The following is a 14,523-nucleotide window of genomic DNA, read 5'->3' on the forward strand; positions in this document are numbered from 1 at the left end:
TATAGGAAGTTTATTTATACAGACAGGGATTTCTGGAATTCTGCAGGATTAGTCAATCTACAGCATTCTCAGCACACGAATTTTAGCATCAGAATTACACTTGCCTGGATATTCAACTGCCTAGAGTAAATATTTGGGCTGAGGAAGGTTAAACAGCTTAGTCAAGATGAAGCCAGGGCTCTCTGCTTATTTACTCAGAAGCTTAAACATTGCTGCTCTTCATTTAAGAAGCCTAGTTGGAAAGATAAGCCCACAAAAGACACAAACCAAACATCCTTACCCAACCTGAAGTGAGACAGCACCAAGATTTCTATCACCCTCAGCCCGAGCAGACATGTGACAAAGCCTCACACTGAATCACACAGCATCACACAGCTCACACTCCTTGGGCTCCTTATGGGAGCCCTGTGGAGCAAACCACAGCCTCAGCAGAAGCTTTGCTGCTCCCAGTTTCAGCTGCACCAGGGAAAGGGAATAAACAGCAACCCCCCCTTCCCTGTCCTATTCAAGAGGGAAATAATTGGTGTGAAAGCCACTGGCAGTTCAGTTACACTTTGGAGATGTGAAGAGGCAGTTATGCAGAATGCTGGCTGAGACCTGATCCTGTCCATAGGTCCAGCTGTATGGAGAGGATTTCCAAACACTCTTAGTGATGCCACACACCAGCTTTCATCAAAACCAGCATGAAATTCTCACCCATCACAGAATCATAGAATAGTTTAGATTCTAAAAGTCCTTTAAGATCATCAAATCCAACCGTTAACCTAGCACAGCAAAGCCCACCACGAAACCATGTCCCTCAGCACCACCTCTACACAGGTTTTTAATCCCTTCAGGGATGGGAACTCCACCACTGCCTTAGGCAGCCTGTTCCAGAGCTTGCCAACCCCTCTGGGGAAGAAATTGTTCCTCATGTCCAACCTAAATCTCCCCTGGTGCAACTTGAGGCCATCTCCTCTTGTCCTGTCACTTGTTCCTTGGGAGAAGAGACCAACCCTCACCTCACTCCAACCTCCTTTCAGGCATTTGTATCACAGTATCACAGCATATCAGAGGTTGGAAGGGACCTCCAGAGATCATCAGGTCCAACCCCCCTGACAGAGCAGGATCACTTAGGAGAGTCTACACAGGAATGCATCCAGGTGGGTTTGGAATGCCTCCAGAGAAGGAGACTCCACAGCCCCCCTGGGCAGCCTGCTCCAGTGCTCTGTCACCCTCACTGGAAAGAAGTTTCTCCTCCTGTTGAGGTGAAATCTTCTATGTTCTAGTTTGAACCCACTGTTCCTTGTCTTATCACTGTGAACCACAGAAAAGAGCCTGGCCCCCTCCACTTGACACCCAACACCTCAGCTATTGATAGACATTGATCAGATCCCTCTCAGCCTTCTCCTCTCAAGACTAAACAGCCCCAGGGCTCTCAGTCTCTCTTCATCAGGGAGATGCTCACATCCCCTCACCAGGCTCAAGTCCCCTAATTTGTAGAGGGCAATGAGGCCTCTCCTCAGCCTCCTTTTCTCCAGGGAAAACAATCTCAGTTCCTTCAGCTGCTCCTTACAGGTCTTGTGCTCTAGACCCTTCAACAGGCTCATTGCTCTTCTCTAGACCTATTCCAGCACCTCAGTGTCCTTCTTGGAGCGAGGGTCCCAAACCTGAGCCCACTATTTGAAGTGTGGCCCCACAAGTGCTGAGCACAGGGGGACAATCACCTCCCTGGTCCTGTTGGCCACACTATTGCTGATCCAAGCCAGGATGCTGGTGGCCTTCTTGGCCACCTGGGCACACTGCTGGTCTTTCTCTGCTGGGCATTTTCCAGCCAATCTGCCCCCATTCTGGAATATTCACAGAGCTGTTGTGACCCAAGTGCAGGAGGCTGCACTTGGCCTTGTTGAACTTCATTCCATTAGTGTCATCCCACCGTCTCAGCCTGTCCAGGTCCCTCTGTAGAACCTTCCTACCCTCCAGCAGAGCAGCACTCCCACCCAGCTTAGTGTCATCTGCAAACTCACTCAGAGGCTGAGAGGTGTTAAAGCAGGCCCAGCCCCTGAGCCCACCAGCTCTGTACTGCACACTTGCAGGGGCATGGCAAGTGCTGCTACCCACCACCCTGCCCCATCCAGCTTCTTGTTTGTTTACTGCACCCTCCAGGACATTTGTGTACAGATTTCTGTCACTTTGGAAGAGGAAAAGGGCCTTCCCTGGGATCCATGCTTGCTCTGGAGCAGATGTAACATTCCTATGAAGCTCTCAGCTGACTGCCTTTGAAGTCTGAAGAAAACGAGGGTGGAGAAAAAAAAACAAAACAAAACAAAAAAACCCTCGACCTTGAAAGCTGCATTTCTTGCCTTAAAAGTAGAAGTCTCCAGGGACTCTTGAAAGAAATAAAAAGCAAATTCCCCAGATCTTTATCTCATGCTATTTTTGAGAGGCTTTTGTTTTATGCTTTTGCTCCTGTCTTGGTTTGGATTAAAGGACTTCCACAGACACTGCACACATGCACGCAGATCACTTACTGGACCAGATCTGTGCCAAACCAGGGCAGCTCCCCTCCCAGTTCAGCTTTTCCTTTCCAGGGAAAGTTCAGCACATCCACAGTGCTTTTACAGCTAGCAGGTAGCAAAGAGAAGTTGGAGAAGGTAAAGCATTGACCCATAGTGGATTCCCACCCATCAGCACTCCCACAGCACCTCCTGCTTGGGATGGATTCAGCCTTGCATCTGAACATCCCCTGGAGTCACCCTGTGGCCTCTGGTGCTGTCATAACTGGGAATCAAAGAATCACAGAATCATTTGGGTTGGAAGTAGACCTTTCAGATCAAGTCCAACCATTAACCCAGCACTGCCAGGTCACCCCTGAACCACATCCCTCAGCACCACATCTACATGGCTTTTAAACACCTCTAGGGATGGTGACTCCACCACTTCCCTGGGCAGCTTGTTCCAGGGCTTGGCAATACTTTAGAGCAGGAAATTGCTCCTGATCACAGGATGTTAGGGGTTGGAAGGGACCTCAGGAGATCATCAAGTCCAACTCCGCTGCCAGAACAGGACCACAGAATCCAGCAGAGGTCACACAGGAACATCCAGACAGGGGTTGAAAGTCTCCAGAGAAGGAGACTCCACAACCCCTCTGGGAAGCAGGTTCCAGTGCTCTGTGACCATCATAGTGAAGAAGTTCCTCCTCATGTTGAGGTGGAACCTCCTGTGTTGTAGTTTATATCCATTGCCATTTGTCCTATCACAGTTTGTATTACTGGTGTCCAACCCAAACCTCCCCTGGCAAAACCTGAGGTCTCAATGTCATTTCAGCAGACTCAGCTTGCACTTACCCCAAAACTTACCCCCAACTTTAACTTGGCAAAAAGGGGCTGCTTTTCCCTCTTTACTTCCCTCTGCCTGGTGCCACGTCCTCGCTGTTCCTCTCTTCCTCTCCCAAGCTCAGCTCCTCCTCTGTTCCTTTGCCCTATTAACCTCCTCCGTATCCCACCCACCCAAATTTGCACATTATTAAGCCTTAAACAAAAGCGTTCTGGCAAGTGGTGCCTTACACCCAGCAAATCAGGGAGGGCAGTTCTGAGGGAATCAGAGAGCTGTTTTGATTGGAAAAGACCTTTAAGATCGAGTCCAACCATTAACCCAGCACTGCCAAGTCACCACTGGATCGTGTCCCTCAGCACCGCATCTACGCGGCAGGGACGGGGATTTCACCACTTCCCTGGGCAGCCAGATCCAGGGCTTTCTGGGGAAGAAATTGTTCTTAGAGTGTCTGATAACAGACTCATTTCTCCCAGGCACTAAAGCCAGGGCATGCCAGAATTCAAGGACTCGTCCTCTCCCGAATTCCACAGAGCAAGATAAGCCTCTGAGCCTCGCACGTACTTTATCTTAACCAAGAGGCTTCCCCCCGGCTCTCCCACTCAGCAGGAAAGCCCTAATTATTTCCCACCGAGGCACGGAACAGGTTAAAGTTTCCTCTGCCTAGTCTCGGCTCCCTGTGCAGATTAGGGGGAAACAATGAAGTCTCGGCACTCAGTGATACTGCTAATGCTTCCTGTGGGGACTGCAGCGCCGGCTGCAAAGAGGATTACGCCGAGGGCTTTAAAGAGAGGAGTGTGCGCCGTCCTGCCGGAGAGGCACAGCCTTATCGCAGAAAAAGAAACCGAGCTGCCCCCCAAACCATACACGTGGGACTCCTGCTGCCTCCGGTTCTGCCTGCCGGATCGTACAGCCGCTTATCAGGAGCGATAAAGCAGCAGCTGAGCGCGCAGGAGGGCTGGGGATAGAGAGGGGGAACGTGGCGCAAGCAGCTTGCAAGACGTTCCCCGGCAGAACACCCAGTGATGTTCACAGGTCATCTCGTAGAATCACCGAGTATAGCTGGTTGGAAGAGACCTCCGAGATCATCCAGTCCAACCCTCAAACCAGCACTGCAGGGTCAGCACTAAACCATGTCCTTAAAGCCAGGTCCACAGGTTGCTTAAACACTGCCAGGGGTGGTGACTCCAGCTCTGCCCAGGGCAGACCATTCCAATGTTTGAGAACTCTCCCAGTGCAGAAATATTTCCTAACATCCAGCCTGAACCTCCCTTGGTGCAGCTTGGAACCAATTCCTCTGGTCCTGTCACTTAACACCAAAGAGAAGAGGCTGCCCCCTCCTTGCTCCAACCTCCCTTCAGGGAGCTGTAGAGAGCAATGAGGTCTCCCTCAGCCTCTTCTCCAGACTGAACATCCCCAGCTCCCTCAGATCCCCCTTGTAGGCCAGGTGCTCCAGTCCCTTCTCCAGGCTCACTGCCCTTCTCTGGACATGCTCCAGCCCCTCAATGTCCTTCCTGTAGTGAGGGGCCCAGACCTGTACACAACATTCAAGGTGTAGCCTCACCAGTGCTGAGCACAAGGGGATGATCACCTCCCTGTCCCTGCTGGCCACTGTCTAACACAAGCCAGGATGCCATTGGCTTTCTTGGCCACCTGGGAACACTGATGACTCATATTTATTCCAACTGTCAAACAATACCCCCAGGTCCCTCTCCAAGTTGCAGCTTTCCAACCACTCTGTAGCTTACCATGGGGTGGTTGTGACCCAGGGGGAAGATGTGGCACTTGGCCTTGTCTCACTATGGTCATCTGCATTTCCTCATCCCTGGAAGGGTTCAAGAAATGTGTGGACATGGCACTTCATGGCCATGGTGGTCTCAGCCTGACTGTTGGACTTGATGATCTTAGAGGTCTCTTCCAACCAAACCAATTCTATGGTTCACAGAATCACAAAATGATTGGGGTGGAAGGGAGAGACCTCTAGAGATCATAGAGTCCAGCCCCACTGCCAAGGCATGTTCTCCTAAAGGAGGTCACACAGGAACACATCCAAGTGGGTTTTGAATGTCTCCCTTAGTTCTCTGGGCAGCCTGCTCCAGTGCTGTGTTGCCCTTAAATTAAAGAAGTTCCTCCTCATATTTAGATGGAACTTTAGATGTTTGAGTTTGTGCCCATTACCTCTTGTCCTGAATTCTGTGATGCTATGAGAACATGGACCCAGCAGAGCACAGGGGCTCTGCATTCCAGGCCATGGCTGAGATATCTTGAAGGAAAATGTGTTGGTGGAGCTGTGCTAGGAGTGGTGGCAAGGCTACGAGTACTTTGAAAAGCACAGCAGCAATGGATATAAACTACAGCACAGAAGGTTCCACCTCAACATGAGGAGGAACTTCTTCACTGTGAGGGTCCCAGAGCACTGGAACAGAGAGATCTCCAGGGAGGTTGTGGAGTCTCCTTCTTTTGAGAATCTCAAGACCCACCTGGATGCATTCCTGTGTGACCTCTGCTAGATTCTATGGTCCTGCTCTGGCAGCAGGGGTTGGACTTGATGATCTCCTGAGGTGCCTTCCAACCCCTAATATCCTGTGACCAGTGAGATCAAAGGGTGCAGGGAGATCTGAGATGCAGCTTCAAGAGCTGATGGAGGGCTCCAGTCTCAGAGCTGACCTCCATAGAATGAAGAATAAGAAATTGCCACGGAGCATTCATAAGACACAACTTCCATCACTGTGGGCTCTTTAAGTGCAACAAGCAAGAGAGCAGTTTACTCATACCCAGACATCTCTACCAGCTCTCACAAAAGAGACACAGCACAATTTCTCTGGCCAGATGAGCCATCAAAAAGTTGTGGACTTCAAGGAGCACTTAACCCAAGAGGAAAGACCTAAGAGCCTAATGCCCAGGTCACTGTGCCACCTCTTTCCCACCTAATAGCTGAACAGTTAAAATCGACCACCATAAGAAGCTGAGTCCTCCTGAAGTCTTAAGAGTTTGGGTGGACACATCCTGGGGATGTGTGAGAGGGTTTTGTCAGTGGTGGTGTTGGTTCAAAGGGATTTAATAGCTCCCTACATGCTTGCTAGAGGCTAGAACAGCAAACAATGGCATCAGTTGATTCTTACAGCTCAGAAATCACTGAGCTTCACCCTCCAGGCCTCCCCAGCATGGTTCAGTCTCATCACACAGTGCTGTTTTAAGTGGTCCTTGCCACCTCCCACCATGCACCAGAAAAGCCACAGCCCAAACCCTCCACCCAGCTATTACTACTGAACAAAGCAACAGCTTTAAGATGCCCACAAAGCCTGCCCATGAACTGCTCAAACCAAGCTCAAACCAAGCTGCCTGGCTCCTGCAGAGGGGGTTTAAGGTCTCTCAGAGTCAGTGTTGGATGTTTTTCACCAGCCAAAACAAACCTTCTCATGCTCATACAGCTCATGTGTCTCTCTACTAACCTTCACTGCTGGCTGCTGGGTTCCCTCTCTAACCACTTTTCCTTACCATTAAACTCTGTGGAAAAGAAGAAGAAATGGAGCTGAAAGGCCAAAGAGTTATCTGGCTCATGGCTTTTAAAAACAGAACATAAATGGAACCAGAAGCTTTCCCATTAACTTGCCTTCAACAAACTGGTGCTTTAAGGGACTTGGAAGCCCCTGCAGAGATCTGAATTCCCACTGCCCCAATGTCCCTGGTGCTCTCTTATTTGGGGAACAATTAAGGGCACAGACCTTTGCAAGAATCAGCTAAATAAGGTCACTGTCTTTCAAATCTTAATCAAGTCATGATGTAGCCCCTGAGCCTTGGGAAGGCAAAAATGCAGAGAGTTCCTCAGTTTCTTAGGTGACTTAAGGTATGCATGGAAACTTCACAGCTCAGAAAGAATGTCTTGCTCTGTGGTGAGTGGTTTGCAGCTTATCTGAGAAGATTAACAGGATTATTTGATAAGAGGCTCTGCACAAGGTGACAGAGAAGAAAGACAACCTCAGCAAGGAAGATAACACAAGAACAGCCAAAAAACAATCAAAAGAAAACTTTCAAGGTGAGGGCTGAATAAGTAGGCTTATTAGGGGGGGAAAAAAATACACAATTGATAGAGTGGATGCAGGTCTAGAGAGAGGCATTCCATCATCACCTCTGCAGATGATTCATTATCTTTTTGGGATACTGAATTGTATCAGTGTTGTAAAGACAGAGCTTTCCACTCAGATCCACTCAGTACATCTCTGCTCCTTCCAGCCTCAGTGGCTCAGAGAGAGACGTTGACTTATGGTGGCAGACATCCTCAAACTACAGAAATCTCTGCAAAGAGGTTTACAACAAAGGAGAGGCAGAGGAGTGAGGGCATCACTTCACCAGGATACCACTAATAGCAGTGCAAACAGAAAACCATTTTTCAAAGGATGGCTCACAAAGTTTGGGCAGAAACAATCACAACTGCTGTCCAAGTGAAGGCTAGGAGCTGTGAATCAAAAGTAGTTATAAACTTTACACCTCCCTCCTGTTGAGAATGAAGGGCTAAGTCTGCATAAACTCTGCCTTAATCAAGATTGAATTGAAGGCATAAGTTTTTTAGGTAACTGAATGTCTGACATTCAGCAGAGAGAGGGTACACAAAGTTGGGTACAGTTATCACAGTAAAGAGGAGATGCAGGAACAATTTCTCTTAAAGCATGTTGTCTTCCAGCATGGGCCTTAATGTCAAATGCAATGGTTTATGACCTGCACAGACTCACCAACACATTACTTACAGCTCATCTCTACCACAGCAACAAAGGAACAAGGCTGGACTGAACCAACCACGTCACACTGAGGAGCTCCACACCTGGCTGGGGCCTCTTGAGCCTCCCTCCCTGAAGGACATCTAGCACTTGAAGCACTTGAAACTGGGGAATGATTGCTGCCCTACATAGAATCCCAGAATCTCAGCATGGTGAGGGTTGGAAGGGATTTCTGGGGATCATCTGGTCCAACCCCCCTGCTAAAGCAGGGTTACCCACAGCAGCTTGCCCAGGATCACAATGGCCAAGAGGCTTTGGAATCTCTCCAGACAAGGAGACTCCGCAACCTCTCTGGGCAGCTTGCTCCAGGACTCCAGCACCCTTATACCAAAGAAGTTTTCTCCTCCTGTTCAGATGGAACCCCCTGGGTTCCAGTTTGTGCCCATTGCCCCTTGTCCTGTGGCTGGCCACCACCAGAAGCAGTCTGACCCCATGCTCTTGTCCCGCACGCTTCAGCTCTTGGAGAAGATCCCCTCTAAGGCTGCTCTTCTCCAGACTAAACAGCCTCAGGTCTCTCAGCTTGTCCTCCTCAGAAAGATGCTCCAGGCCCCTCAGCATCGTTGTAAGCCTCCTCTGGACTCTTTCCAGTAGTTCTCTTGAACTGAAGAGCCCAGCACTGTCCCCAGCACGCCAGCTGTGCCCTCCCTCGGGCAGAGTCGAGGGGGGGAAGACATGGCCACATCTGGCTCTACCTGTACAGAGGCTGCAGGACACCCCATACCAGAGTGTGATTTACACAATTCTAAAATCAATCAGCATCCCTAAGCTCTTACAAAAAGAAACTGTGTAAGTTTAGACTGGAGATTAGGAAACCTGTTTTCATGTAAAGAGTGGTCAGCCATTGGAGTGGGCTGCCCAGGGAGGTGGTTGAGTCACCAGCCCTGGATGTGTTTAAGGTTCATTTGGATGTGGTGCTTGGGGATGTGGTTTAGGGGTGAACCTTGTAGAGCAGGGTTATCAGTTGGACTTGGTGATCCTGAGGGTCTCTTCCAACCTGAATGTTTCTGTGATTCTGTAAAAGGACAAATATTGCTGTCAAAGGCCTCATCAGGCTTAGGAGCCTGGGTGACTGTGACACTAAAGACATTAAAAGGCTTCATCTGAGAAGAGTTTCTGCTCTTCCCATCCCTGTCTTGAAAGGCTGTGATTAAAGCTCTCTTAGCATCAAAATTCAATTTCTTTCAGGTTTTGCAAACAACAAGGGACGGAGCTGAACGCTGCCAGCCTGCCTGCAGCCTTTGAGGAGATTAGGTTCTTACCAGCCAGCTAGGAGAATCTTAAATCCAGGACTAATCCTAATTCCCATTTAACCACATCTTCATTGTGCAGGGAAAGCTTGGCTGCTCCTCCACTTGCACACAAAGTCTTCCTCATGCAGCGATCTGTGTCACACACAACAGATGCTAAAGCTCACCTGTGCTTAAGCACATTCTGACCTTGGTTTCCAGAAAATCCCACTAGAGGAGAAAGACTGGAGCTGGGGAAAAATATTTCTATTCTCTTCCAAGCTGGGAGATGATGGGAATGGGACAATTTCCAGCCCAAAAGCTTTTAGCAGCCAATAACAGGAGATTTTGGCCCTGGCTTGAAAGAAAGAAGGATGCATAGCCAAGCCACAAGGACAGAAAAGCATCTCTGACCTGTAGTGGTGCTGCTGGGGTCACATCATCAGAACCAAACAGCTCAGATTATAACCACTGGGACTGCAGCAAGCACTGCCCATCACCATCTGCCAAGGTAAGGTTCTGGGGGCAAAAGATTCAGCGTTTCCTCCGAGGAAGCCCTCGTTCTCCTCTTCTCCTAGAGGTTCTGCAGCCAGAATGTCCCACCTGCAGCATCTGAGGTCAGACTAAGGTGAGACCTTCCCACTGCCACCAGAGGAAAGACACCTCCTTCAGTTCTCGATCTTCTCAAGCTGGGCTACACAGACCAGCTAGAAAAGTTTAGCTAACACCTAACTCCTCCTATGTTAAATGCAGGGGAGTCAAAGTGCCACTCCAAGATCATTTTACATCAAATCCCTTCTAAGTCTCATTCTGGTGGCCAAACTAGGCATGGTTCCAGGCTTCCAAGGCTTAATGAATTGTCCATAGGAAGAATCAGGTCATTCAGGACCTCCTGGCATTCCTAGGCAAGTTGGGAGACCTTCTTGTGGCCTTCCAGGATCTAAAGGGTGCCTACAAGAAAGCTGGGGAGGGACTTTTTGGGCTGTCAGGTAGTGATAGGACTGGGGGGAATAGAGCAAAACTAGAAATGGGGAGATTCAGGTTGGAACCTGAATCCCCATGAGGGTGGTGAGAGACTGGCAGAGGTTGCCCAGGGAGGTGGTGGAAGCCTCATCCCTGGAGGTTTTTGCAGCCAGGCTGGATGTGGCTGTGAGCAACCTGCTGTAGTGTGAGGTGTCCCTGGCCATGGCAGGGGGGTTGGAACTGGATGATCCTTGAGGTTCCTTCCAGCCCTGACAATTCTATGATTCTACTCATCCTAGAGACAAAGCCACTGCAGATGAGGGTAGACTGTTGCCTGGTCTAACATCAAATGGAACAATTTGAATTCAGTTAAAAAACAAGTTCTCACAGATATCTGGGGAAAAAAAAAAAAAAAAAAACAGCCAACAAAACCTGGTGATATTTCCTGTGTTTAAAGCCCAAGAATTCACCACAGATGAAAGAAAGCTTGCAGGAAATACATTCCCAAGAGAGCAAAAATGTGTTTGGCACCAGTGCCTGTTACAAGCACGGGAACCTCCCTACTGGCAAGGGAATCAACATAGCTGCTGGAAAAGGCAGGCTTTGGGCTTTTAAAGTAGGCAAAATAATTGCTGAAATCCTGAAGTCCTCTATTTCCATCCACTCCAAACTCCCCAAGCTCCAAACATTTGATGAGATTTAGGGGCAGTACTCTCTAACTGGAGACACAACTAGATCTTCCCTCTCCTTGCAGCTGGCTATGATCTGTTGCTTGCTCAGGAGGATACTCAAAGGGAGACCCCAGTAAAGCTCTAGGGCACTGGAGTAGCAGTTGGTTGCACATCAGGTGAGCTGCGGTAGCTCTCCATGTGCGTGCTCATCCCCTGCAGCTGATGGGAGGTAAATTAATTTAGCCATGAGAGCTGAATTTCATTACCTGTTGTTTGCCATGGGCTAAGACCACACACAGGGACAACCACCACAGCTCATCCAACAGCTGGTAATTTGACTGAGTGCCTGGCTTCTGGAATACTGCAGCCTGGTTCACATCCCTCTTGCTGCCTAACTTCAAGCCAATATTTGAAGCAAGCAGTTTCTGTTTCCCAGAAGGTGTCCAACCCATGGTGCTCAAGCATACCCTGGGGTGAGGTGTCTTCAGTCTGAAGATGTGAAGCTTCTTTGTGCAAATAACCATTGCTACAATGGAGATTGGAATACCTCAGGGCACATTTTAGTAAGTCTCTCAGGGTACAAAGGAGAGAGGTAGCTACTGCAGACAGTCCAGTGGAGGCTACAAACCTGATCAGGAGACTGGAGCATCTCTCTGGTGAGGAGGGCTGAGAGATCTGGGCCAGAGAAATAAAATTATGGAGGTTGGAAAAGACCTCTGAGATCATCCAGTCCAACCTATGACCTAACACCACCACATCAGCTAACCCATGCCACCAAGTGCCACATCCATCCTTTTCTTAGAGACCTCCAGTGACGGTGACTCCACCACCTCCCTGGGCAGTCCATCCCAGTGCCCAATCAGCCTCTCTGTGAGGAAGTGCTTCCTGATATCCAACCTAAATTTCTCCTGGTGCAGCTTCAGGCCATGCCCTCTTGGCTTACTGGTGTTTTTAATCACAGAATCCCAGCATGGTAGGGGTTGGAAGTGATCACTGGAGATCACCTAGTTCAATCCTGCTGCTAAAGCAGGGTCGCCCAGGATCATATTGTCCAAGCAGCTTTGGGATCTTCACCAGACAAGGAGACTCCACAACCTCTCTGGGCAGCCTGCTCCAGGGCTCCAGCTCTCTCACAGTAAAGAAGTTTTTCCTTAAGTTCAGGTGAAATCTCCTGCATTCTAGTTTGCACCCATTGCCCCTTGTCCTGTCAATGGGCACCACTCAAAATGAGTCCAGCCCCATTTTCATGACCTCCACCCTTTAGCTCTTGCTGGGTATTGCTCAGATCCCCTCTGGGGCTGCTCTTCTCCAGGCTCAGCAGCCCCAGGGCTCTCAGCCTTTCCTCCTCACAGAGATGTTCCAAGGCCCTCAGCAACTTCATGACCTCCACTGGACTCTCTTCAATAGTTCCCTCTCTCTTTTGAACTGGAGAGCTCAGAACTAGACCCAGCTGTGGCAGAGTAGAGGGAGAGGAGAACCTCTCTCAGCCTGCTGGCCACACTCATCTTCATGCACCCCAGGAGACCATTGGCCTTCTTGGCCACCAGGGCACATTGCTGACTCGTGGTGAACTTGCTGTCCACCCAGGTCCTTCTCCTCAGAGCTGCTTTCCAGCAGGTCAACTCCTAACTCACACTAAGCCTAACCTGTACTGGTTGGCCAGCCCCTAACCCTGTGCCAGCCCAGCAATCTGCTCCCAGCCTCTCCCCAAAGCCCAACTCTTCCTGTGCCATTGCACACAGATTCACACACAGGAGAGGATTTTGAGTTGCATTCAGCTTTAGCATTTAATCTGTAGAGATTAACCACATCCTTAATCAGAGGGGTGAGATGGATATGTCATGTATATACATCCCTCTGCAAATCCTCCTTTTCCCACTGCCAACACCTTCATCTTCTAGCATGGAAGGAGGAGTGGTGGTAGAAGAATGCGGCTCAAGCTCCCTTTTTTTTTTTTTACACATGGAAACTGCCTAGTGGTTTGCACAGTTGAAGGATTTCTATCTGTAAAACAGCTGTGGACACCATAAAAGCCACATAGTGATGAACTCAACCTTAAGCAACTTATACTTTGTGCCAGGAAAACAAGTAACTCTGTGTTTGAAAAAGGCAGCAAGATTTTTTTTTTTTTCCCAGTGATCAGAAACATTTCAGAGGGAATAATTTCTTATTAAAAGGTGTTGCTTGCAACACCTGAAGCCACTCATTGAGAGGTGTAAGGATCAGAGAGAAGAATCCATTGAAACCAGTCCAGTGATCCAGGCACTAGGCACCAGCCACATCTTCATGTCATTCAGAGTTACAGCATTGTTTAGGTGGGAAAGGACCTTTAAGGTCATCAGCTTAGGACAAGCCACATGAAAACAGTGTTCCCTAAAGCTGATTTTCCCAGTGTCCTATCCAATCTATCTTAGGATGGCCCAGGCAAAGTAATAACTCATCACAGGATCAGAGAATGGATTGGTTTGGAAAGGACCTTAAAGATCAACAACAAGCCAACCTCATGAGGTTCAACAAGACCAAGTGCAGGGTCCTGCAGCTGGGTCGAGGCAATCCCAAGCACAAATCCAGGCTGGGCAGTGACTGGCTGGAAAGCAGCCCTGAGGAGAGGGACTTGGGGGTGCTGGTGGACAAGAATCTCAACATGAGCCAGCAGTGTGCACTTGCAGCCCAGAATGCCAACCAGATCCTGGGCTGTATCAGAAGTGTGGCCAGCAGGATGAGGGAGGGGATTCTCCCACTCTGCTCCGCTCTGCTGAGACCCCACCTGGAGTACTGCATCCAGTTCTGGAGCCTCTATTACAAGAGGGATCTGGACATGCTGGAAGGTGTCCAGAGAAGGGCCACCAGGATGATCAGAGGGCTGGAGCACCTCTCCTATGAGGAGAGACTGAAAGAGTTGGGGCTGTTCAGTCTGGAGAAGAGAAGGCTCCGAGGTGATTTTTATTGTGGCCTTCCAGTATCTGAAGGGGGCCTACAAGAAAGCTGGGGAGGGACTTTTTAGGGTGTCAGGGAGTGATAGGACTAGGGGGAATGGAATAAAGCTGGAAGTGGGGAGATTCAGGCTGGAAGTGAGGAAGAAGTTCTTCAACATGAGGGTGGTGAGAGCCTGGAATGGGTTGTCCAGGGAGGTGGTTGAGGCTCCATCCCTGGAGGTGGTTTAAGGCCAGGCTGGATGAGGCTCTGGCCAGCCTGATGTAGTGTGAGGTGTCCCTGCCCATGGCAGGGGGGTTGGGACTGGATGATCCTTGAGGTCCCTTCCAACCCTGACTGATTCTATGATCAGCTAGTTCCAAGCCCCTGCCATGGGCAGGGACACCTTCCACTAGACCGAGGTGCTCAAGGTTCCATACAGCCTGGCCTTGAACACCTCCAGGGAGGGGGCATCCAGAACCTGCCTGGGCAACCTGTTCCAGCATCTCACCACTCTCACTGTAATGAATTTCTTTCTCATGCTGAATGAGAAAGGAAAAGCTTATTCTAGTCTATCCCTGCCAGCCAGTCCTTTTATCTTGCTTCACCTGGCATCCTCCTAGTTCCAACCCCAAAAAGGTCCTTGCAGCAATCCTTTCCATA

Source organism: Indicator indicator, chromosome 4, assembly GCF_027791375.1.
Source record: "Indicator indicator isolate 239-I01 chromosome 4, UM_Iind_1.1, whole genome shotgun sequence".
NCBI classification, from domain to species: Eukaryota; Metazoa; Chordata; class Aves; order Piciformes; family Indicatoridae; genus Indicator; species Indicator indicator.